At 43.4% G+C, this 27,035-nt stretch overlaps 1 long non-coding RNA gene across 1 annotated transcript in view; it reads right to left on the bottom strand.

Annotated features, from left to right (window-relative positions):
• Positions 1–27,035, bottom strand: part of LOC108519049 (uncharacterized) — a 39,352-nt gene that overhangs the window by 7,563 nt on the left and 4,754 nt on the right. Inside the window, exons 2-3 of the long non-coding RNA XR_001882504.1 lie at positions 23,342–23,500; positions 202–365 (exon numbers count right to left, since the gene is read on the bottom strand). This is a non-coding gene — a long non-coding RNA (uncharacterized LOC108519049). The remainder of the gene's footprint in view (positions 1–201; positions 366–23,341; positions 23,501–27,035) is intronic.

Below are 27,035 nucleotides of genomic sequence, written 5' to 3'. Positions count from 1 at the left end.
ATATTTTTCAGGTATCTTTTTTTTCTTATATAAAACAAGGTACATCTTTATGGATGCTATCATTGTTTATCCACTGCAGGAGTTTCACGGAGGAAAGAGAATACACAAATCACCACAAAGCTTTCTGCTGCTCACCACTTTCAGTGTCTTAAATCTAACTTCTTCATTTCTCCATTCTTTTGCCAAATTCTACTCAAATACTTTTTATGCTCGAGACACTGGCATTGCTGAGTTAGCCTGATTCTGTCTTCCCCTTGCCTATTCCTTGAGATGCAGTCCTCGGCAGTAATCTTTTGCCCGTGACATCCACCTTGGGTTCCCCTGGGCCTTCCAAAGGCACTCATAGCAGTTCTCAGCCATGCCCTCTGAGAATCAGAAGCCCATTGAGATCAGAAAGTTATTATTAAGGAGGGAAACATACCTTTGTGATAGTGCTAGAGGCTATTTCAGGCAAGAGAACTGAAAACCTAAGCCAGACTTTCTGATTGTTGATGCCAAGGAAACTCAAAAGAAAAAAAAAAAAACAAACCCTTTCTCTTTCATCTAACAAGCCCCTAGGAAAGATGCTCCTCGTAATGTCTGTCAAAGAAGTTAGCCTGCTGTCAGCAAGAGGTCTCTATCTTTCAACATTACTAATTCCTTCACCACACAAGTACCTATTTTGTGCAAGACCCTGTTTTGTGCACTGGGAACACACAGTAAACAGGGTGTCCATTGACACCTGCCCATCTGGAAATTATATCTCATGAAGCCCCAGCCATATGCAAAAATAGACAATGCAGTGACCTCATAGGCTCTGACCTGCCTCTGCATCTCCTACCAATTCTCTCCCATTTGTTTAGATTTGAACATCTAGATCTTGCCTTATCCATAAGGCTTGAATGTCTAATGTCCAGCAGGCAGGGTTGGGTCTGGCTCTTAGTTCAGTCATTATCTCAGGCCTAGAATGATATCTTCCTAGTTACACTTGAACTAACTTTTAAGGCTCAACCCAAGTGAAGCCATTTCTGTGAACTACTCTGTACTAGAAGCCCTAAGAAAGCCTGTTCTTCATTGATTCCACAGACACAGGTCTGGCCTTTTACCTGAACAGCAAAGCTGATGTCTGTCAGCCTGTTCTTTGGAGACAGATGAATGGACTAGCATGGGCACCAGATTCAAGGGCAGCCTGTCTCTAGGCTGGCCAGATGCCTAATGCGAGGGTCTTGGTGTGGGAGATTTGTCTAAAGGAGCAAAGGGGCCATGTGATTTCAGTGGGCCAGTCGAATCTTGATAATGGGCTCATCACGCTGTCAGTAGTGGCACCAGATATGGGTACAGGTGCACACGTGTTCACACACACACACACACACACACACGGCTGAATCACTGGAGTGGCAGAACCACTGGCAAGAAGACAAATAATCCTGTTGTTGAGAGGCGCAAATTATCTCTGACTCCTGAATGGCTTAGATCCCTAGACTCTGAGCTTCCCATTTGTCATGGAGCCCTGGGAGGAGGCCCCTGTGCTTAAGGCATCCTGAGCTTATGTTCTTCTCGAAGGGCTTAGATAAGACACTCCTCCTTGTGCTTCAGTCCCACCCTTTCCCTTCTCATCATCCTCTTTCACAGGCTATTTCTTGCCCTTCTGAGTTGGAACCCAGAGGAATCCTTGATTCTTAGCTTCTTAAGGGCAAAGGCAAGGCTTCATGGATTTTTACTGCAGGCTCAGCCCTGCAGGTGGCAAGAGGGAAAAGAAAGGAGGGAAGATGTCCCACCCCAGCCCTCAGGGAGCTTCCACACTGGTAGATTATTATTATTGTTATTATTTTTGAGATGAAGTCTCACTCTGTTGTCCAGGCTGGAGTGCAGTGGCGTGATCTCAGCTCACTGCAAACTCCACCTCCTGGGTTCAAGCGATTCTCCTGCCTTAGCCTCCTGAGTAGCTGGGATTACAGGCGCCCTCCACCACACCTGGCTATTTTTTTGTGTGTGTTTTTAGTAGAGATGAGGTTTCCCAATGTAGGCCAGGTCGGTCTTGAACTCTTGACTTCAAGTAATCTGTCCATCTTGGCCTCCCAAAGTGCTGGGATTACAGGTATGAGTCACTGCACCTGACTCACTCTGGCAGATAAAGCCTGTGAGCAGCAGCTTGCTAACCCCCAAGCAGCGTGTGACTGCCCACAACAGGGTGAATTTGGAGTAAGGCTCAACAGCAGCCCTGGGCACTGGGGAGTGGGAATGTGGGGCTGGATGGAAAGGAGTGGGAAGGTCCTCCAGTAACTGAGAACAGCAGGAGCAGACCCGAGGAACAGATGAGGCTGGGCAAGGGGGCCGGGAGGAGAGTCTGAATGGGGTGTGGGGCCTGGGAGGTCCTGCCCGCTCCAGTCCTCACCCTGCCATTAAATCTGGGGCAGCAGCAAAATGGGTGTCCCAGCCACTCTGCCCTCTCAGTCACCTCATCAGGCACAAAGTGCCCAGGATTAAAAAAGAAAGAAAGAAAAAAAGAAAGGAAAGGAAAGGCCTCATTATATGGTTGGAAATCCTCATACCAGAGATAAAATTTTACGAGTTGCCTATTGCTCAGCACCCCGTATTTTTGACATTCCCTGTTTCACATACAGTATTTTAAGCACATGAGACGCAGACATTACTGTTGTTTTTTTTAAATTTTTTTTTACTCTTTTCATTTTTTTTCTTTCTGTCATGGCTTAGTGGGTAGCTCTGAAGTTTTTAATACTGAAGGGCCCATTTCATTTTATTTATTACCCTGCTTGCGTGAAAGCTGAGGACTATAAATCGTCAACACAGGCCGTCTAATTCCAGCAACAGCAAGGTTTCGTCACATGTAATTAAAAGATCTCAAAGCCATTGGAATGTAATGGATTTGGAAATGACACCACGGGGGCAAGGGGAACAGGCCCCGGAAGAGGCAGCCGTATTTCAAAGGCTCTCCTGCATGGTCTGGGATCGATGGGGCTGCCTGACTGGGCTCCAGCAGGGCTGGCTGACGTGGGGATAGAGGCAGGGTCTGGATTTGATCTGATCCCCAGCTCTGAGACCAGACCCTTGCAAGTCCCACCTGCAGGGAGGGGCACCGAGCTTTTGAACTCACAAACTCCGTTGGCCTGGCCTGCCCAGGCGGCCACCTCTGATGGCAGTGAGCATCCTCTGTCTTGGCAGGCAGGTTTCTAGAAGCACGGAAATAACATGGTCTTATAGATAGACATAACCTAAGCTCAGGATAGGGGAAAAGGTCTTGGTGTTCATCTTCCCCACAAGTACAATAATCCTTTTATTCTTGCCCAACTTTCTTCCAGAAGCCGTCACTTTAGTGACCTCATGCTCTGTTTGAAGATTCCCTGAATCCCTGCATCCACCTAGAGTTCATTGCTCTTTCCTCTAGGCTCCCAGAGGACCTTGACTGTCCAGTTTTTGGAATATTATAGTGCTGGGTGTGGTTATCTGTTTACTTGACTGCTTCTCTATCCCTATGGGTGTCTCATGAACAAGGACTGTGTTTAAGTCTTCTCTGACCTTTATAGACTTTACATAGGCCTGCCACATAGTATGTGATCCGCAAAGCTGTGGCAGGAAGGAAGGGATGCAAAATAATAGGGGTGAGGAAAGAAAGCAAAAAGGGACAAAAGGAAGGAAGAAAGGAAAGAAAGCAAAAAAATAAAAATTAAATAAAAAAAAAAGGAAGGGGGAGAAGGACCTTTGGTTATTTCTTTTCATCTCATGGCTTTAAATAATATGACGACTGGAATCAGACTTCAAGAGTGCCCTCAGTGGTCCCTGCTGGTATCCAGGTTCCTGTCCTTCCTGTATTGTAGCAGGGTTGATGGGTGTGACTAATAGCATATGGCAGAGTGACAGTATGTCAATTTTGAGATTAGGTTATAAAAAAGACTGTGGCTTCTGTCTTCTTCCCTCTTTCTCTGTTGAGTCACTCACTCTGGAGGAAGCAGGCTGTTACGTTGTGTCAGCAGTCCTACGGGGAAGCCCATAGGGGAACTGAAGCCTGGGGCCAGCAGCCAGACAGGAACTGAGGCCTGCCAACAACCAGGTGATGAGATTAGGATTGGATTCTCCAGTCCCAGTTGAGCCTTGAAATGACTGTGGCCTTGGATAATAGCTTAACTGAAACCTCATAAAAGACCCTAAGCCAGAGCCAGCAACAGCAAGGTTTTGTCCCACGTAATTAAAAGATCCCAAAGCCATTGGAATGTAATGGGTTTGGAAATGACACCATGGGGGCAAGGGGAACAGGCCCCGGAAGAGGCAGCCGTATTTCAAAGGCTCTCCTGCATGGTCTGGGATTGATGGGGCTGCCTGGCTGGGCTCCAGCAGGGCTGCCTGACATGGGGATAGAGGCAGGGTCTGGATTTGATCTGATCTTCAGCTCTGAGACCAGGCCCTTGCAAGTCCCACCTGCATGGAGGGGCACCGAGCTTTTGAACTCACAAACTCCACTGGCAAACCCAACTAGGCTTCTCCCTCATTCCTGACCTCAGAAACTGTGTGAGCAAATGAGTGTTACTTTAGGTTTCTAAGTCTGGCAGTAATGTATTATGCAGTGATAAATGACTCCTACAAACACCATCTATATGTTGATGGCACCACATTTTTATTTCCAACCCAGACCTCTCTGCTGAACTCCAGAACTGTATATCCTACTGTCTCCTTTACATTCCTTCCTTTACTCCAAAACTCAACTCCTGGTCATTCTCCCAACCTGCTGCTCCATAGATTTCCCCATTGCAATTGGGGGCAGCGCTTATATGGATGCCTCCTACCAACTTCTGTCTGCTTCCTGCTTCCTTCTGTGGCCAATGTGATCTATTTTCTACCCAGCAGCCAATGATCCCAACCAAATGTAGGTCAAATCATGACACTCCTCTGAACAAAATTCACCAGTGGCTTCCTCATTTCACAGAACAAAGACTATGGTCCTTAAATATCCTACAAAGCTGTCTTCTGTTCCTCTATGACCTCACCTTCCACCTCTCTCCCCACTTGCTCACTTCCCAGGGGCCACACTAGCCATTTTGCTGCCAGCACACTGCCACTTTAGGGCTTTGTGCTGGCTCTGTTCCCTGTCCAGGACTCTCCTCCCCAGTTACCTGCATGGCTCACTCCCTAGCTTCCCAAACTGTGAAAGGATAAATTTCTGTTGCTTTAAGCCACCCAGTTTGTGGAACTTTGTTAACAGCAGAGTACCCAGGTACTAGGAAATAAATACACATTTTATGCTTTCTTGTTCAAGCCCACCCCACTCTTGTCTCAGAGCCTTCTCTCAGCATTAACAGATTGCTGGTCACCACCTCAGGGCACCATGACCTCGCTCTCCAGAGTGTTTTCTCTCACATATACAATACAATAGCTCCTCCATGAAGCCCTCCTGGACAATAAGAAGGATAAAGGAAGTCAATGTTCTTCATATCCCTGTATTTTTAGGTTAAAACTCTAGAACATCTGGCTTTTTTATTCACAGTTGATGTGCATTGGCTTAAGATGTCTACAGTCCATCTCATCTATTTATCTTTACTTGCTCACTCATTGGCATGTTGTTGCCTTGATTAAAAGTCCTTAGGGCAAGAAACAGATCTGTCTCCTTCATTGTCTATAGTTCAAAGTCCAACTATGGCAGAGGAGAGGCACTTGCGCTAGGGGATAAAGACTGTTTAGTAAGTAGGGATCTGGTTCACTTCTTTCCTTTTCCTATTTTACAAATGAGGAAACTGAGGCTCAGGCAGAAAAGTGACCCCAAAAGATTAAGAACCATGAAACTTTTTCATTTTGTGTCCATGCAAGAGTGCAAACATCAGGCCTTTTGCTCACTCAAGCAGTTGGAAGCATACTCCTAGTCACTTGCACAGTCTCTGCTAACTCTGGACTCAGAGCTAGGTTCAATCCCAGCCCCATTATTCCTTCTTTACACAATCTTGGACAAGTTATTCAACCTCCCTGAGCCTCAGATTCCTCATCTGTAAGATGAGGATGGAAATATATATCTCACGGTACGGTCGGAACAATTCAATAAGAATGCTATGGAGTAACGGAGCCTGTGTACTGCAGAAGCTCAGTGAACCTTCATTCCTTAACTTTTATTCTGATCACATAAACTCCAGACAGAAAAAGGTAGAAACCAATTACGCTTTCAACAAACTCTTTCTATTTGTCACATTCAGCTCAAGTTGAAAAAGTTGTCAGAAATGATGGAAGTACGTAAAATAATCTCTTCCAGCTTTGTCATTAATAGTAAGTGTTATGTAGTGCTAACAAGCTCCTTCCCCGGCAAACAAAGGGCAGTGATACTCACCAGACTCAACTGACTAGAAAAAGACGATGGGAATCTGACATTTTGGAAAGATCTCCAGACACCAGAGCACAAACAGAAAGAGCTTTTTGGTTGCCTCTTCGCAAAGGGTCAGGCATCACAGCAGATGGGAAAGTGGGCAAGAATTACAGACATCCACCTGAGCTTGGGTCTCATTAACCAGCTAATTCATTTAACCAGAATGCCTCATTTCCTGAGAATTCCAGTAAATTGAGATTTTACAGTATGTTAATGTTTGCAGGTTGTACTTTTCTTCCCATCAGCGACTACAAAGATGCCCTGTGGTGCAGTCAATGGCACATAGGGCTGAAAATAATCTACCATTAACTGACCCAAGAACTAGTTAGTTCTCCTCTGTGATCTCAGGGTCACCTTTCATCTAATGCATGGTTGGAAAAATGATCTCTGAGGTTCCTAATTTATAATTTTATATATTCTTGCTCTATTTGCAACCCTTTGCCTATGTCCCATATCCTCCATGAAGGCTCAATTTGTCCTTTGCTTGACCTTGAGTAAGCATCTGTAAAATGTGAGATTTGGACCAGATGAACTCTAAAGTTCCCGACATGCTATCGTTTCAAGGGTCAACATTATTATCATTATTATTCATGAGAGGATTAAATTTACGAGGCCTTGATCTCAAGTGTTTGTGGTGAAATAAAATGAAGAAGCTTAGAGGCCTGCTTACACCGTATAGTAGGAAAACCACTGGGATAGTTTTAGCTCTTTTTCAGCTGCTAACCAGCTTTGTTGTCCCAGGCATGTCCCGTCTGTACCTCTCTGGGCTTTTTTCCCGTTTGACCATAAATGTAGGTGCTTGAGAGTTAGTCTTTGTGCCCTTCTAGCTCCCTGTTTCTAAGATTTGCCACTCCACTGTCGAATCATCCCTCCAACCTCAGTGAAGGCTTGTAAAGAAATGCTCTGCAGTGATGAGAAGGGGAAAGTGAAATTCGTGGAGGGAATGCATGTGAAATGAACCCTTTAGGTCTCTCCCAGCTCCAAAGTTGCAGCTTTGCTTCCTCACACTCAAAGCACCTCCCCGAGCAAAATCACAATTTTACCATACCTCTCTGTTCCCTAGATGGGAAGCACAAAAGCTTAAGAACTGGGACAACTCAAAAACCTAAGCAAGGGTTTTTTTTCTTGTTGTTGTTTTTTTTCTACATTCTTCCTGATTTGGGTTCTTGGGCCTGGAATGTCTGGCTTTATTAAAACTACTGAGCCAGATTTAGTCATTAGAAAAGGTGGTGGACAGAATTTTTTCAATAACTAAAGCTCATGTACCTTCTTCTCTTCTTAGGCTCTCAAGCAGCACTTTAATGGCCACTGTTCGACACACATTTCTAACATGTTGAGACATAGATGGTTGCCAAGACTTACAGAAGACTAGCTATGAAGAATCTGAATAGCAAGTGGGTTATGAGAGGCACTGGCATTAGGAAGAAACAAAGCTGATAGTATGAGATATAAAAGAAAACCTGTCTAGACTCAACACAAAAACACAGAAATACAAGGACATTTCTATGTTTTGTAGATTTAGTAGTCTGTGATATTTTGTCCTACTTAATAATGAGTTATGGAGAAGAGCTTTCATTTCATTTTAGCATTTGCTTTATAGGAAAGTAGGGAGGAAATAATCTGTCAGGAGAATTGACAACAAACATCAGCCAATTTTTAAAAACAGGTTATTGTTAATGAGATTCACTTGAGCACAGGAACCCTGATTTGTATTCTGTGTCCCAAGTACCTAGCACAATGCTTGGCACACAGTGAATACTCAATAAACATTTTATGAATGAATGAAAAGAAGGGCTGTTTGAATGGCTGTGTTTTTTAATTTCTAGGAAATTCACTTATGTACCATGTTTCCTAATGAGTCCTTGGACAAAAATTTGTATGGGACACCTACCAGCTAAGTAGGCAAGGTCCTCCTTCTCAGAGAATGATGCTGGTTCAACGACAGCTTCTTGTAATAGTAGATGTGGACCATCTTGGTGCCTGACTTGGAAGCCTGGGAATATGTTAGGACTCTGGCACTGTTTTATGCCTATTTTGAGGAATTGAAGGCTGTAGGAAACTCCATTTCCAGACACTTTTACTTTAAACTGTCACATACAATATAGACCCCCACCACAGGGCTTCAGAGATGGAATTTCATGCAGGAATGGTGTGCTAAAAAGAACATGCGAGGTGACCGTGTTACCCCATTCTCCTAGGCCTTGGGTTCTTAAGTCGAAACTCCTTTTCTCTTGCTGACCAAGATACTCCAATTCAACCCTAAGTCTTGGGCCTCAATGTAACAGGACTAAAGATTCAAAGGCAGAGGGTGGAACAAACTGGGGATTTAAATTTGAGTTAAACTTTAGAAACTCAATCCATTTGTATTTATTGATGGCCCATATGTGCTCGGCATAATATGCAGAGCTCTTTAATAGAAGGGTGCCAAATAAATGGAAGACATAACTTTTTTTCTTATGGAAAACCATCTAGAGGTGGAGGAAGTACCAGGTTGTAGGAACCACAACTTCTCTCTCTTGGATTCCCTCCAGTCCACATGATTTTTCATATAGGGTTTCATATGCAATACCTGGGTCAGTATATGACCAGACAACCAATGAGAAAGTAGACTATAGTGAGATGTCTGCTTTTTAAAACAGTACTTTTTTTGCACAAGGTTAAATAGCCATTTTGACTGTGTTAATTTTCTCACCAGTAATTTTGTTTCAGTTATTGCTGCCTAACCAACAGCCCCAAACTACGTTTTTCTCATGATTCTGCAGGTTAGGAATTTGAGCAGGGCTCTTGGCTGGGAGGCTGTTTTGTTCCCTCAGGTCACTTAGCTTCATTCAGCTGATGAAAGGGCCGGAAGGAGTCTTGATTTTCCTCTCCGTGGCCTCTCTCTCTCCATGTGGTATCTGACCACTCAGAAGTCTAGCCTATACTTCTTTATAGCTACTAGCTTCGCCAGAAAGCAGAAAAGTGGAAGCTTCTGTTCTAAACTTGAAATTGGCACGGTGCCATACGTAGTTTACCATACATAGTTTGTTAGTCAGAGAAAGTCATGAGGCCAGCCCCAGAGGGGGTGAACTAGCCTCTGCTTCTTGATGATAGGAGCACACAGGGAAAGGAAGAATTGATGGCAGTCATCCTTCGGTGCTATCTAGCACAGATTTGACTTTTTTTTCAATTAATTGAATAGATTTTGAGACTCTAAGTAACTTGAGTGCCAGGATCAGGGTTTGTTCATCTGTGTATCTCCACTATCTTCCATGGTTCTGGTTCAGATGGAACCTATCAGGGTTTGACTGATCCAAGTGTGTGTGTGTGTATGTGTGTGTATGTGTGTGTGTGTGTGTGTGTTTTAAGTGGGGGGGGGGGGGGGGGGGGTGGAGAAATGGGGTTCCTACTGGCTGGATAATTAATTCATGAAGTAAACTGAAATAAAGAACAACTATTTGTGATTTATGACCCTGTGGGGTGAGTGCTACTGGACAGTGTGGATGTTCGAAGGTCTTCAGTCCAGGGAAGGTGACTGGTAGGATCCCGAGACATCAGGATGTCAGTGAATCTTTCTCTACATCAATTTTGAAGTCAGATTTGAAACTACAGGAATAATATTGAAAGCTTAATGGCAGCTTTAAATATCCACCTCCCTGTATAAATCTAGAACAATCTTATCCCTTCCAGATAAAAAGGGATACCTCTTGGGAATAATTTCTGATATGTTTTTGAAATCTTTGCATATAGACCCCCCCCCACACACACCTGTTGTGAGCAGTCGTACCCTTGGTCAAAAGAGTAAGTGTGGCCTGAAACCAAACCTGTTCCACAAGTTAGCATGGGGCTGCATCTACCTGGAGGGAGGAGGAAATAATTCCCACAAGGATGTCATAAGGCCCTTTTAGCCTAATAGTGGCCCTATGGGCATACACATGCATTTACACACATGTACACACACAGTTTTCTGTCCTTGATTACAGAATGATGCTCCCAAGAGGCAGTGTCAAGACTTCACATCAATAAAATCTTTTTTTTCTTGGAAAGAGCTGTTGATTTGGTCACAAGAATAGCTTTCTAGGAGAGAAATTGTGGGTGGTAGAGAAGAGTTATGAACTGTAATCATTCACATTTGTATGTCCATTTACAGGTTTGTAAAGCACTTAAAAATATATCATTGCATTTAATCCTCACAATTCTATGACATAGATACTGAGCTTTACAATTGAGAAAAATAGACTTAGAACAAATTATTTGCCTAAATGGACACGGCTGCTATAAGTATCCGGGCTAGAACTTAACTTGAGGCTTTGGACTCCAAATGCCACATCATTCCCATATCATGAGTCTGTAGAAAAGACTTAAATGTATTTATTTTCTCTAAATGTCATCTTTCTTCTTGCAAAAAAGTTGAATAGATTAAGGCATAAATTGAGTAATTTATGTAATTCTATTGCTATTGCTAACTTTAAGGGAAGCCTGTCTTTCTTTTTCTTAAGCTTGTTTTCTCTAAACACCATCAACATCATCATACAATAAATGGAAGCTAAGGGGGGTGAGCTAGATATTGAGATAAAAACAAGGGAATCCAAGGCCGGGCACGGTGGCTCAAAGGCCTGTAAATCCCAGCACTTTGGGGAGGCCGAGATGGGCGCATCACGAGTTCAGGAGATCGGAGGACCATCCTGGCTAACACGGTGAAACCCCGTCTCTACTAAAAATACAAAAAAAACAAGCCAGGCGATGGTGGCGGGCGCCTGATCCAGCTATGGGGAGCTGAGCAGGGAGGGAGAATGGCGTAAACCGGAGGCGGAGCCTTGCAGTGAGCTGAGATCCAGCCACTTCACTCCAGCCTGTGGGGACAGAGCAAGACTCCGTCTCAAAAAAAAAAAAAAAAAAAAAAAAAAAAAAAAAAAAAAAAAAGGGATCACAAAGGCAACTTTACTCCTAATCATCTCAAGCCTTGGAATTGTGAGTGTCATTCAGGAGCTGAGAGGTGCCACCTAAGGGCTCAGGATTCTATTGCTCAATAGAACCTTGATGAATCTGCTATCCCAACCTCTCTCATCAGAACAGGAAGCACCTAAATTATCCAGGACAGACAGCCAAGCTTCATTTTCTTGGAAGATTCTTGGGAACAGATACTGGAAGATCTTAGTTCTGTCATTCACCAGCTATGTGACTTTTGGGCAAGTCATGCCCCTCTCTGGGCCTTACTTTTCAGGTCTAAAGAGTGAAGCTTTTGGTAGATTACTTTTAAGATCCTTGTAGGTCTGACAGTTTTTGTTTATAGCTTTCCATTAGTATCCATCCAGTGTCCCTTATTCTGATTTTCAAGAATCTTCTTCCTGTCTGATTCCTCCTTCCATGATTAAGTTTTCTGTATTCTTGCTCTATGTGGGGTCATGGTGAATTTCTTAGCAACTTCCTCCTTGTCCGTAAAGTTCCTGATCCAGACTATTAGAAAAGAATCCACCCTACTTTGCCTGGCTCAGGCCTTACAATCTTGCTCTGTTTGGCTTGTCCACAGTGTATTTCCCCTTCCTCCTCCCCACGAACTTTCTGTTCCAGTGAAGTCAGAATTCTACCCATCTTTCCCCTCTATATGACTCAGTTCTCTAATATTATACACCCTGTGATCCCTCACTGACCTCTCAAGTTCACTCCAAAATCACTTCTTATTAGAAGCAATAGCTTGGCCCTACTGTTTTCCATTTACTGGATATTCTGGTTATTTTTTATTTTCTTTATTTTTCCAAGTAAATTACAAGCTACTTGACTCAGATATCCTGTGATTCATTCTTCTGTATCCATCATGCTATGCACATGTAGTCTGGTGTTACTGATTGGTGAGGATGTCTGAAAGCACCAGCCTGTTGGTTAATGCCTTCAGAAAAGCCTGCCTCTCAGGCACCAGAATTAGGAATGAACGTTTTGCTGCAGCATCAAGGTATCCCAACAACGACTTCTGGCCGTGCCACACAAGGTTCTCTCAGATCATAGCAGCTAAGAGGATTTTTTATTCCCTTCAGCTGGACAGGGAATTCCAGTGACTAAAAACCATGAGGGGTCACTGTTGGGAAGAGAATAGTTGTGCAGGCTAAGATACACTGCACTAAAGACCCTCCCTGCATAACCCAGATACTTATAGCCACAACATAAATTCATTTTCTCTGAAGCTATCCCTTATGTGGAGAACGTTTCAATATCTTACTGCCTTCTTTCTTTATTTAACCAAGTAAAATGATGCTTTTATTTACCATTTAGCACTTTTAAATTTTCTTGTCTTTTTGCTTACAAATACCCTTTGAGCTACTGAATTGATTTTGGTGAGATTTGTTACACTATGAAAGAGTCTGAAGATGCACCTGGAATTCCATCATGTCTCAGCAAACTCCTAGAAACAAAATGGCCACCACCAACCACTTTAAAAATGGCACATCTCCCGCAAACTTGAATTTGTACAATTGTAAATGGGGAATTGCTATTGCATTGTGATCCATTGTATGTTCATGGGTCATATGGACACAAACAGAAAATACACTCCTGCTCTTAGGAAGCATCATCTAAAATGTGATAACTCTTGGGCAGATCTACCAAATGCTAATTGGAATGCATTGCAAATAATTCAGTTAAGTTTGTGAGCATTTTGGAATGACTATGGGTGATATAAGCATATATTTTTTTTTATCACTAGTGTTTAATAAAAGTCATTTCTGTGTCTGGGTCAAGGGCTTTGGCACATGTTCAAAACAAGTCAAAGGAGTTAATAACCAGTAATAAAGGGAAATGGAGCCAAGGCATATCTAAGCTGCATATCTCTAGGGATCTTGGAAGTGGTAGGAGACATTCCTCAAGACATGCAGGGTGGATGCACCAGCAGCACTACAGTCACTTACTTCAAGCCTAATCCATTCAACCTTTCCCAAGAGAGGAGTCAGGGAGACAGAAGTCCAGGGATGAGCCCATGAAGTCCTATTTCATTTGCTTAGCTTTATGATTAACTGCAAGATACTGCATTTGATTCATTACCAATAGAAGCCACATTAAAAAACAATCCTAGGTAGGTCAGAGGGAAAATTTTTATAGGATGGACAAGGAGCTGAAGGGAGGACAGCTATGTGTGTGTGTGTGTGTGTCTATATGCAAAGATTTCAAAAACATCTTGGGAATTACCCCAAGAGGTATCCTTTTTATCCGGAAGGCATAAGATTGGTCTAGATTTAAGTAGGGAGGTGGATATTAAAAGCTGCCCTTAAGCTTTCTATATCATCCCTGTAGTTTCAAATTTGACTTCAACATTTCATCTTGATAATAAGGAGATGCTTTAAGTCTCCTGAATTAGTCCTACCAGAAATCTCACCAAAGTTGAGAGAAAACTTTCCTTCAAACTCCAAATGATAGGGTGAGGAGAAAAGGCAGGAAAAAGGGCAGGGGCTGGTGGGGCCATGGTGCCTACATCTTATTTTTCATATGGAGCAGCCGAGGCCAGAGAATGCAGGTGAGGCATTTAAGGGCTTAGCAGAGTTAGGTCTACACCTGTGTGTTTTCATATCCAGTCCTGTGCTCTTTCCATGAAGATGTCACTTACCCATTTCTCTAAATGAGCCCTGAACTAAGAAGAATGAAATGCCAAAGTTTCATGTGTATGCATCACCTGTTAGCCTTCTGATGTAGACATATAGGGCTGGATGGGAAACTACGTTCAGTGTACCTTGCCCACTGTAGGTGATCAGGCTGCTCTGGGCTTCCTTGAGGGCTATGTCCAACACTTCCTGTCACCTCAGGTCTAGCTGGGTTGGTCCCACACCCCATCAGGGCACATCCCTCTCACTGCCTTTGTCTTTTCTTTCTCGCATTCTGTTCACACCCTGCTGGGTCTTCAAGTCCCAACTGAATTAATGCAATGCAATGGGATTGAACAAGCATTTATTGAGGACCCCATCAGTACAAAGCACTGGGTAGCCAGACACTTGTTGAGGTGTTGAGGGTACTAAGTGAATAAAATACTCTCCATTCAAGGTTCAAGAGGAAGACAGGTCTGTAAACAGTCAAGTCTCACAGCCTGAGGCTGAGAGTAATAAGTAATAAGGATCACTTATTGAGCACCTACTAAGGACCAGGCTCCATCCCAGGTGCTTTATACTTGTTACTGCCAATCCTTACAATAGCTAGGAAAGACAGGTACTAGAGGCAGCCCAGAGTATTCGGGTGAGCTCCAGTTTTGTGTCCGGTCCTGAGGTTCAATTCAACTCTATCCTTTACAAATTATGTGTCTTTGGGGCAACTTTCTTAATTTTTCTGTATCTCTCATTCTCTTATCTGAAAGATGATAACAAAATCTTCTTCAAAGGACAGATGTGAGGATTAAACAGTAAAAGGCACACAAATGGCCTGGTGTAGGGTAGGTTCTTGACAAATGTGGCCAGAGATCTGGATGACCTGGGAAAAGCAAAATAGTGCCCTTAAAGGAAGCCCTCAGTGGAGATCCAGGCAGTCACTATGTCACAGCAGAGGCAGGTGTCAGGTGGGGAGGGTTACAGGCAGGATGCATCATTTGCACTGGGTGTCTAAAGACAGGGGAGATTTTGTGGGGTTAAAGAATGATAACTAGTGGCCGGGTATGGTGGCTCACACCTGTAATCCCAGCACTTTGGGAAGCTGAGGTGGGTGGATCATGAGGTCAGGAGATCGAGACCATCTTGGCCAACATGGTGTAAACCCCGTATCTAATAAAAAATGTCAAAAAAAAAAAAAAAAAAATTAGCTGGGCGTGGTGGTGGGTGCCTGGAATCCCAGCTACTCAGGAGGCGGAGGCATGAGAATTGCTTGAACTAGGGAGCCAGAGGTTACAGTGAGCTGAGATCATGCCACTGCACTCCAGCCTGGGTGCCAGAGTGAGATTTCATCTCAAAAAACAAAACAAAACGAAACACTAGTGATGAGAGTACTCATTGCTGCTGCCCTGGGCAACCTGTCTTTGTGATACTTATCCACATCTCAAGGTATCTGGGCTGGGTTATTCAGACTCAGCACAGGGGCTGGGCCTGGAAGAACTTTCTTGGCATTTCCCTCCTTTATTTAATCCTTTTCTCAAATTGAGTGTAAAGTACAGTTCTCACCAGCTGAGAAAGTGGAGAACCCCCACCCCACATCGCACCAGTGACTAGTGTAGACCACACCTGCTGTAGACCACTTATGGGGTCATGATAAGACACTCTGCCCTCTCACCCGTGACTTGGATAGATCAATTTTTGGCTGCATGTGTGCCAAGCCATGGCATGCTCTGCATTGGAACTTAGCAGCAATGGGAACCCCAAGCAACCCAGATACTTAAACCAGATGTCTTCAACAAAATGGCCTCTGACTTCTATTGCCCAAGGCATCAGGGTATAGCTGTTTGGTGATATCATTTTCTAATGACCCACATGTTAATAAGAACTGGGAAATCCAATGAGAGCATGAGTAAAGGGAACAAGCAAGCGAACAGAAATCTTCACACAACAAATAACAACCACCACAACAAGCACGCTGTACCAAATTCATGAATATTTGTGGTCTAGAATAAATGAATGAACATGAATGGAATTTCCTGAAGAAAGTGCTATTACCAAAACCATCATCTATTTTAGAGGTCGATAGAGGACTAGGCCTGTTTCCCGGGAACTGTCAGTGCAGAATTAAATGTGCTTTGTGGCACTTCCATTCCGGGTAGTGAGTTATGTAGGATTGTTCCCGCCCTGAGCTCGGGGCCATCTCCAGCAGAATGAGGGTCAGGGACTGAGGGATGGTGCCGGGAAGTTGCCGCTCTGAGGATGGCAGGGCTCAAACTCTCCCAGGTCTGGAATGTCAAGGGCGCACCTTCCAGGGTTACGTTCTCGAGTTTATCATGGCAAGCTGGACATTTTCTCACCGGCTCATAGTGTTTATGCTTCTAGGGCTTAGCTGTTTTGGATAGCAAGGCTAAACATAAAAAAATGCCTCCTTTTCACAACACATCATACCCAGAACTTTACGCTGCCAACTTTTCTACAGCACTTACTATTTCTTAAGGTGCTTTAACATGCATGCTCCCATTTGAAATCCCCAGTAACCTCATATGAAGGATGGTGATCTCCACTGATACAATGTGCAAACTAAAGGTCAGAAAGGCACATAACTGCCTTACATTGCTCAAGGGGCAAATAGTCCAGGCAGGATTAGAACATGAGTCTGGTGACTCCCAGTCCAGCACACTTTCCTCTATGGCAAGCTGCCCTCAAATGAGACACAGCTCAAAGAATAATGATGTCTAAGGCCAGTTACCTCATAGACCTCTGGGAAAATGCCTCTTACCTTCTGGATGGACTTGCCCACATAATCAGCCACACCCCATCCTGCCTCCCTCAGCTTAAGTCCCAGAATCACTTGGCTGTTTGGTACAAATGCATTTATGAGGGCCAGCTCCAGAGATTCTGATTCTGTAGGAATCTGCATTTTTGACACACTCACCAAGTGATTCTGATGCACATTAAATCTTGCGACTTGCTGGTTTATGGAATACAATGGATTTTAAAGGTCAGTTGAGCCAGACATAGTCTCATATGTAAATCTGTTTCCTCGAAAGGTAATTTTATTTAAAAAAGAAAGAAAAAGAAAAAAATGAAAAAGGAAACAGGGTTACTTTCTGGAGGTCTTTTCCAAAGTTATTGCTCATATCTCAATGTCCTCCCTCTTCTTTCCGGCTTCTCTCAATTTTCCAAGTCTTTTTTGTACCTTTCTCGTGTTACTCTCTCTGGTCCCTGAGCTGTATCCTGCTTACGGTACTATCCAGTTACTGAGTGTCTCTCTTGTGTAAGTCTCTATCCCTAACCCTGTGCACTCTTACAGAATTATGTATTCTGTATTCCCAGTAGTCTTTAGCACAATGCCAGAGACTGCAAATATGTTTTTGCTGTAATCTTGGAATGAGTCATTCAACCCTGTTGGACTCAGTGCCTAACACAACTCTCCATCAGTAAGGATAATCAAGATGTTGTAGAAGCAAAGCCCATCATCAAATTGGCATTGCGTCCCCATCAGGTTAAAGCCTCAACTAAGCTCTCAAAAATTCCCTTAAAAAACATGGGTGTACTAAGCATGACTGTTGACAGGTCACTTGATGTAGAACTGGGGTGATGGGAGGTGCAGGTCATGGTTCCAGCCATAGGTGGACCTGTTGGATGGTTATAGACACTACTCTTGCCTGGGCCAGCTGTTAAGATTCTAGAGTATTTCAGAGGAACTGGTGGGAGGAGGAAGGCCCACCCATTCCCACTGCTGGGGAAGCACCCAGACACCAAGGCCCTGTTACCTGTGCAGACTTTCTGTCATAATAATAATCACGATCCTAACAGCTTGCATATGCCCTGGGCTTTGCCACTTACTAAGCCTTTCCCTTATCTTCACACAGCAACCCACAAATTAGATACATGGTTCTCTCTGGTCTAGAGAGGAAGAAACAGATGTTCCCAGAGGTTAAGGTAATTGCCCTAGGTCACACAGCTAGATGTGTAAGAACCCATGTTTTCTGATGCTGAAATTTCATGCTCTTTCCAGGACATCACGTTGCTTCTTGTCCCATGGGCCACACCTCCTTAGGATGGAAACTCCCAGAAAAACACTTCTCTATAAAGATCTAACTCATTTTACATGCAAAGTTTATTCCATACATTTTAATAAAAAAGAATAGAAATAAGTGCAACTTTAAATGTATTTAGTCAATCATCCAAAAGGTATTTGTTTAGTGCTTAGTACCATGTAAAAGCCCAGTTTCAGGCACTGGGTCAGGGACTGGGGAACATAAGGGTGTGTTTAAGGCATGCCCACGGACTCGCAGCCTGCACCACCCATTATCCTAGGTCTCCACCAGGTGATCTGCCAACAATCACGTGTAGCACACTCGTATTCCCGAAAGGAATTTTTGAGATTTTAGTTGAGGCTTTATACCTGGTAGGGACTCAATGTCTATTTGATGGTGGGCTCTGCTTCTGCAAAAACCACACCTTGATTCTCTACACTGAAGCAGGGAATAGTGCTAGGTACTGAGTCCAACAGGGTTGAATGATTCATTCCAAGATTATGGCTAAAACATCTTTTTACTCTCTAAGGACATAGCAAATATGGTTTCCACCCTTTGTGTACTTCAACCAAGTGGTACATACAAGACATCCCCGTTGGCCCGAAGAGCTCTAAGCCTGCCACAGCTGTGATTTCCGGTGTGTGAAAGTAGCAGTAGCTGCCAGCTCCCATCCATGTATGCAAGGGCCTGCTAACACCCAGAGTAGCCTGATACCACTGCCAGGTAGTTGGTGGCACCAGCCTGTTAATTCCTAGTGCAGGAGTCCCATCTGATTCTGGTTTCCTTCAGAGACCTCTGCTTAGTGTAGAACCCAGAGTGATCTCACAGGCAAAGGGCTTCTAGACCACAGGCTTTTGGGGATGAGCAGATCCCAGAGTAATAGTATGGGTGGAATTTCTCTGAGCCTTTAGCTTAATTTCTTAAAATTATCAGATAGGGCCGGGCGCAGTGGTTCACGCCTGTAATCCCAGCACTTGGGGAGGCTGAGGTGGGTGGATCATGAGGTTAGGAGATTGAGACCATCCTGGCTAACGTGGTGAAACCCCGTCTCCACTAAAAATTACAAAAAAATTAGCTGGGTGTGGTGGCGGGCGCCTGTAGTCCCAGCTACTTAGGAGGCTGAGGCAGGAGAATGGCGTGAACCCAGGAGGTGGAGCTTGCAGTGAGCTGAGATTGCGCCCTGCACTCCAGCCTGGGCGACAGAGCGAGACTCTGTCTCAAAAAAAAAAAAAAAAAAAAAATCAGACACGAGATCTTTGGCTTAGCCCCTGTTTGATTGCAGAGTGCACAAGTTGGGCTTTATGAGCTCTCTCCTCCTTCTTCATGCTTACTCTGTCCCCTTATTCTGGTTAGTTCTCTGGCAGGGAATCTTCCCCAGCTAGCAGCTAACAGTAAATTATGTGTCTGGGATTCTCCCAGGGGTGAGTGAGTGAGGGGTAGGGGTGTGCGTGTGTGTGTGCGTGTGTGTGTGTGTGTATGTGCTCATGCTTATGCATGGGCACTGGGGTGCTGAAGTGGGAAAGGAGGATCCAAGTTCAAAACTAACACTGGAGACTCTGTGAATGGGCAGATAAAGAATAATTTCCCCTGAGGGTCGTGCCTGGCCTTGGAGCATTCCATCTCCTACAAGAAGCAATCAAATGGAACCATGCTTGATTCATGGGTAGCTAATCTACAAGGGAGATTTTTTCCTTCCACACCCCACCTTGCCTTCTGTTGCCTTCATGGGTTTCAGTTCATTTATACACGGATTCAGTTGCTTGTTAGTGTGCTCTGCAGTGCTTCCCTAAGGATGTAACTCTGCAGATGGACGACATTTTAAATTTTATTTTCTTAGTATTACTCTTGGTTTTTTGGAGGATTTTTTAAAATGATTATTCCTCCTGATATTATTTCAGTTTCCAATTACAATGTGGGCATACTCTCACACACTGCTATTTTGTAAATGGATGTATATACTTATTATTAATTGACTCCCCAAACAGGCCACACACACTTGCATTAAATTGTGTATTATATTACTTGCATGCCACCAGGCTGGCCCCTTGCCAGTTGGGACTCTCAGCTTAACCAGAATCACAGTGGGCACATCTCGGTTTCCCTGACACCTGTGCAAAACCACTTGCTTGCCCTGGACTCTGCTCTCCAGGGAGAAGGAGTTAAGGTGGCCCTCTATTGAAGAAGTGTCAAAAAACCTGAGGTCCTCCTGCTCTTTTTTTCTAAGAAAATAATTAGAAAAAAAATTCAATTTTATTCACCTAGATTATCCATCTTTTTCTGAAAACACAGAGGAATGGCCAACTCTGGTCTTAATCCCTGACTATCAGTGGCCAAGTCCAGACATCAGCAGTTGGAGCCACTCCTCTGTAAAGCTTTTCCAGGGACCCCAGGCAAGTTAATAAGTCCCTTCCTCTGGGTTCTCTCTGACGTGACTCAACTCCAATAGTTATAGGGCTGTATTACTTACTAATGTCTATTTCACCTCCGGACTGTGAACTTGGTTTGGGACCTTTGCTTTCCACCAGTGTCCATGCTGTACTTGACAGTTGATAAATAGGCTGAAGGAAGGAAGGAAGGAAGGAAGGAAGGAAGGAAGGAAGACAAATGCTATCATAGGGGAGTTAGCTGGAGTTTGACACTGGGTACATGTAAACAATGAATGTGTAATTTTTAAAGAGAATCATTATTCATTCAAAAATCATAGTATTTAATAGTATGAAAGCTGAAGTGTGTCTCACGTGGGGAACAGGGACTCTGTTTGCATCAGCAGTCAAATGAGATGGACAATCTCAAAGATGTTTCAGAGGCCTTGGAGCAACCCAGAACTGTGTGATGTAAGCCTTGTTAGGTAACAGTTCTTTTACAGACTAGGATTGCAATTGGGAAATATATATCCTATTCCATTCCATAAAATGGAGTAGAAAACAAACTGAATCTAGATGTTGTGTTAATTATTACTGCTATTATTATTATTATTATTATTATTATTATTTTGGAGTTAAGATATCTAATTTAAGATGTTAAAGTTAAGGTATGGCATTAATTTGTAAATTCCAGTTCAACAATTTTCTACAGCAGTTACAATAAAGCACATTATTCTTACATCCCTTGCCCACTTGAGCAAGCTGTTTGTATTCTAATTGTTCTCTGTAACCAGTGAACTTCTATTTTTTGTACCCCTATGAACTTAAGCTAATATTTTCTCCCAGGGAAAGAGAGATTCAAGTTTTCAGTAGAATGCCCTAAAGTCCCAAAGGTAGAATTCCAGGCATCAGTCAAAAGGAGAGAAAGTCCTGGGAGGGAAGTTCAGGGTATGGAGTTCCTCGAGTTCCAAGATTTACAACTTCCAGCTAAGCATTGGTGGCCACCTTCACCTCTGGGTGAGACTGGACCTGGCCATGATAAAGTCTGTCAAAAGAAGCAAATTCGGCAAGCTGGATAGCAGCATGAATGTTGATGCAATTCCAGCCTGAGGTTTAATGCCACAATTAAAAGAATAACAAACCCTCCTGCTGAGAAGCCTTTTGGCCACTCCAGACCCTTTAATTCCCATCAGAAAACAGCATGTCACTTCCAAGGGTTACCCACAACAGGGCTTGCTTTGGAGACCTAGAGGCATAATTATCTATTGGGAGGTGGGAGGCTGAGGTCAGCCTGGCTGGGGCAAGGGCCTGCCCTTTGTGCAGATATTGGAATGTCTTGGAATTCCTGCCAAACCCAATCAGCCAGGGCCGTGTCTCATGAGAAGTTACTTCGGGAGGTTATTAGTCTGCCCTGATGCTGACTCAGGCAGCCTTCCCTAAGCTAACCAGAGGCAGATGAATCTGTGGGAAAAGCTCTGTCTTTATTATGAAGCCCACAAGATGGAGGTGGGCCCTGAGCCCTCTGTGTCCTTCAGTGAGCTGTGCACATTGTACCGAACTGTGTGCTCCAGGAGAGCGGGGACCCTGCCAGTCTCATTCACCTCTGTGTCCCTGTGCCTAGTTCACAGACAGCACACAGTGAGAGCCTGGGGAGAGAAGAAATAGCTCTCTCTGCCTGCACAGTGCTTTCTCTTCTCTTTTAGATACCGTTCACCTTTCAAGGCTCAAGTTCCACCCCCATGTGAAGCTTTCTCTGCTCACAGCAGCCCGTTCTGATCTATTTCTTCACAGAGCACTGTGTCTCCTGGTGCCCGCAACACTAACTTAACCCCCACTGGTTAATCTTGAAGCCGAGTGAGCTCCTTGGAGCCAATGCTTGTACTTCTCCCATCTTTACTTATAGCATCAGATACAATGTCTTTCACATGACAGAAATTAATGAACAGGAGAAACCTACAACCCTGGAGTGGGAAAGTGCTGCCCAGATCAACTAGGCCAGTGAGTTTCTAATTTTTTTCCTATAAGCAGAAAAAAGAACCCTGTGTTCTTTTCAAATGAATGATTGTGGAATCTCCTCCCCTGCATATGAAAGGTAAGAAGTTTGCTTCTTTGGGTTGAGGAGTATACAGAGATTTGGAAAGCCCATCTATCTTTCTCTCCCACTCTCGTCCCTGGGGCAGCACTTGAAAAATCACAGATCTGTCCAGGACCTTCCTTTTACAAATGAGAAAATTGAAAGCCAGAGAAATAGAGTGACTTGGCCAGGTTCACACACTTATTTTAGTGGCCAAATTTGGGAGGGGGACCAAGGTTTTCAAACTGTTACCTAAGTGATCTTTCCATTCTATGACACTGACTAACTTTTAGCTGAAAGAAAGAGAAAGGAAAGAAGGGAAGAAGGGAGGGAGGAAAGAAAGGAAGGGAGGAAGGAAGGGAAACAGTAGCGAGAGGGGGAGAGAAAGGAAATAAAGGAAAAAATATATATTCAATACATCATGGAGAGTTTATTTTCTTCTCTCTGACCTCAGCATCAACACAGCCTTATGCTTGGTATAGCAGAGCTCCTCTCCTGTTAAAAGTTCAAAGATTAAGTTTTGTATGGAGAATTTCAGAAAAGAAATTTAGGTACAGATATTAATGATTAACTCAAATAGTTATTAATACTAAAACTTCACATTGCCTATCAACTTGAATTCTGACGGTTAGTAATTCCTATAGTTACCACAATGGCTTGGGTATTTGAAGCTATGTTCCACAGATAACCTCAAGGAGTGCATGCAGGCATGCAGAGCAGGCCCTGCTTCATTTATGAGAACAGCTTGTCTGAATCCTTCTTTCTATGGTTCTTTTTGTTGTGATGTGTGGTTTTCTGAAGTACAAACCCAATGATTGCACCAATTTGTGCCTTTGCCCAGGCCTGCTCTCCCAGGCCCCACGTGTCTACATCCACAGGGATGAGTTGCAGAGGTTGCCTGAGTGTCGGCTGGGCTATGCCTGCTTTTTTTCTTCCCTCCCTGTCTGCAGAGTGGGGCCTCCTCTTCTTTTCTAGATCCTGCTCACATTTCAAGGCTCAAGTTCCATCCCCATGTGAAGCTTTCTATGTTCACAGCAGCCCACGTGCTGATCTCTTCTTTCTCAGAGCATTGTGTCTCCTGGTGCCCCCAACCCAAACTTAACCCCCACTGGTTCTATTGATTCCTTTGTGCTCCACTTCCCAGTCTACTTAATGAGAAAATGGAAGCTCAGAAAGATTAAAAGACCTGCCCAAGGCCAACCCGGCTAGTTAGTATTAATCAAGCTTAGAACCCATGTTTTTGATGCCAAATTGACACTCTGTCTACACTCTATAATCATTGCTCCCTAAAATTCATTTTAGCTCAGTGAGGCTACAGTCAGTATGAAAAAGCAGTTACTTTAAAATCACAATATCCAGATTTCATAGTTGCATTAAAAACACTTGAAATCTTCCATTTTTAATCATTCATTTGAACAAATATTTATCCACAAACTACTTAGTGTCAGACACTGTTGTCATGCCAGGTACATACTGTGGGCCTCTTTAACATGTGTGTGAATGGTATACTAATTCTGCTCAGTCAGCACGTTCTCCTCCACCTATTCCAGGAAAAATCAGCACTGTCAGGATGCTTCACGGGGTTCTTGTTTTCTTATTGTGTTTCAAGAGAATTACTGAACTTGGTACTTGCATTTCTATTTGATAAAATGTGGAACAGGGGAAATAATATAGCCATGATAGGTAGAAATAAATCAATTTATTAATATATCCATTAATATAGTAATTAATATAGTATTTATTAATACATCCATTAATATAGTAATGGATATATTAATAGCCACCCAGTGCAGTATAAGCAAAAGTGAGTTTGTGGTAGTTACTACATGGGTGTTTCCCCATCTACATTTTGAGGGTATGTTGGGCTTTACTCATCTTTGATTCCTCATAGCATGAAAACTTGCACATCATAGATGCTCAATAAAGTTTGCTGATTGCCAGGTATGCCTCTTAATATTACCTTATGCTTACCAAGGAATATAGGTCAGGTCTACATTCGGATGCTCACCTAATGTAGGCATCCACAGCACTGTCTAATAGATCCACAGCGTTTTCTGATACCTCAAGTTCATCGACAAGGCCAGTTTTAAGGGATTGTCTAGCTCTGATATGGTTTGGCTCTGTGTCCCCACTCAAATCTCATATTGAATTGTAGATGGGGCCTTGTGGGAGGTGATTGGATCATGGGGGTGGTTTCTAATAGTTTAGCACCATTCCTGTAGTGTTGTCACATGATGGAGTTTTCACAAGATCTGGTTGTTTGAAAGTGTGTAGCATCTTCCCTTTTGCACGCTGTCTGTCTCCCATCAGTCAGTGAAGATGTGCCTGCTTCTCCTTCACCTTCCACCATGATTGTAAGTTTCCCGAGATCTCCCCAGAAGCAGAAGCCTGTACAGCCTACAGAATCATGAGCCGATTAAACCTCTTTTCCTTATAAATTACCCAGTCTCAGACATGTCTTTATAGCAGTGTAAGAATGGCCTAATACAACTTCCATGTATCATCCTTGGAAAAAATGTTTTTTTCCATCTGCTGGCTGATGCTATTGGTTTGATTAGGACCAACTTTTTAGTTCCAGAGATGAAACTAGCAACTGTAAATTAGAAAGGGTAGGATCCCTACTTGAAAATGAACATGAATGGCACAATTTTTCACTATTCCAGGCAGAACATTTTGTCTGTTGGGTGGAGGAGGAGGTGGAGATGTTTCCTTAATCTGTGGGGTCCCTGTGGAAACTGGGTCTATTTTTGGCTGATCAAGAGAGAAACTTCCTCCACTATGGGTCTGAGTCGGTACAGTAAGAATGAAACAGATCATATAAGTATCTCATATCCTTGGGTCACCCCAGAGATATGTCTTTGTGTACCAACTATTTGTGGGGCCACAACCCTAACTCTTATTGAGAATGTTGGGACATCTGGAGCCAGGCAATAGAGGCACAATTCATCCACAAATTCTTTATGTATATATGGATAAAATCTAAACACTCTTACCCTTCAACCTTTACATTTGAGACTACATTCAAACTTCTATGTATCATAGTCAACTTCTGATTACAGTCCTATTGGCCTCAACTAATTTAGAAGGTGGTGTGACCAAAGAAAGGAAGTCCCGTTACACAATGGAGTGTGTAGCGTCATTCCAATGTAAGTAACATTAAAAAATATGCTTTTTTTCCTGGTATATATTCCCTCTAACTTCTCATCAATACAATGATGCTGGAAATTTCTTTATCACATATTGGGCGATAAGGCTTAAAATGAATGTTTCTCTGAGAAAGGGAACATCATGATTTATATTTACATAAGGTAAATGACAGGTTTGAAAGTTTGTCTACAGCAGATTTTGATCCAGAGACACACAGAAAGAGTTAGAAGTAAAATCTGGGGAGAAGGTGGTATATAAGATCAAGATATCCTCCAGAAGGAATCTGAGTAGAGAGCAAGTGTTTGCTAAAAGCTGACCCTGCTGATCTTCGTGGTAACCCCCATGATATAAACTCTCAGGACACCACTTCACTGAGGCTGTGGTGCAGCCATAGAGTAGTGTAGCCATTGATGGTGACGACATAGGCTAATAGTAAGTTTCTGAAGCCCATCTACACAGAAGCTTGGTCAACAGAGACCCTCAGAGAATCACTTGCTTGATCATACCCTGAGTAGACAGAACCTTGGATTTGCCTACAAGTTACTGACAGAAAGTACTTGAAAACATTCTGAACTAGCCATGGCCCTGGTTGTTGAGAAATGACGTCTGGGAATTCCACTCTGCCTTCCCACCCTTCCAGCTTCCCCCAGTCCAGTAATGGCCTTGTGATCTCATCCTCTAAGACAGATTTTGCAGGCAGAGTGAGTCTGATGTATGTAAATCTTGTGCCCTTGCCAGACTCTCCCAGGGAGGCTGCCTTAAAGAAAATCTATTGCCCTAATCAATTACCAAACTTCCAAATGAAATAGATTGTTCTCTCTTGCTGGAAGACCATCAGGCTGTCATTTTTCTTGGTAATGAGCAGCAGTGCAGGAGGGGAATTGCACTTTCTCTGTGGCACTGGATGAAGGGTTCCAGGAAGCAAGGGCTGACCAGGAAAGCGGGGAGTTACCTGCCAAAATGATGGAAAGGTATCTGGAAGCCTCTCTCTCCTTTAAATTGTACTCCAACAAATTTCTCTTGACTCTTTAGTATGCATCAGGCAATTTTCTGGGTATGGCGAATGTAAAATTGAGGAAGGACTCTTCTCCCTGGCCTAGGTATTGCCCATCTGACTTTGATTTTTTTTCCCTCTATTCCTCTCATGCTAGTCTGGTTCACTCCTAATTCCTGAGCTATACCTGAAGAGGATAAGAACTCATTTGGGAGCCTTACCTCCACCATCTGATGGGGATTGGAATTCATCTGTTGCCCAGGGATGCTCCATGGATATTGGTGTATAGTCCCCAGGCATTTCTCTTTCTACTGAAATGTGCTCCTGTACATGCATCTGGGCTCCTGCCTTGATTTACCCATATAGCGTCTTTAATCCATTTTGGGCTTGGAATAGCACCTCAAACTTTAGTCTGTTTGCCTGGGCTCTACCTAGGTTCCTTCCATGAGAGCTGAGAGTCAATTTTTCTACCTTCCTCTTTCTTCAGGGTCAATGTCTTGATGCCACAGTCTACCTGTCTTCAAACACTTCTCCTCCTC

Source organism: Rhinopithecus bieti, unplaced genomic scaffold (genome assembly GCF_001698545.2).
Source record: "Rhinopithecus bieti isolate Rb0 unplaced genomic scaffold, ASM169854v2 scaffold_42084, whole genome shotgun sequence".
Classification (NCBI taxonomy): domain Eukaryota; kingdom Metazoa; phylum Chordata; class Mammalia; order Primates; family Cercopithecidae; genus Rhinopithecus; species Rhinopithecus bieti.
Note: the sequence above shows the minus strand (reverse complement) of the source record. Positions and strands in the feature narration are given on the sequence as shown.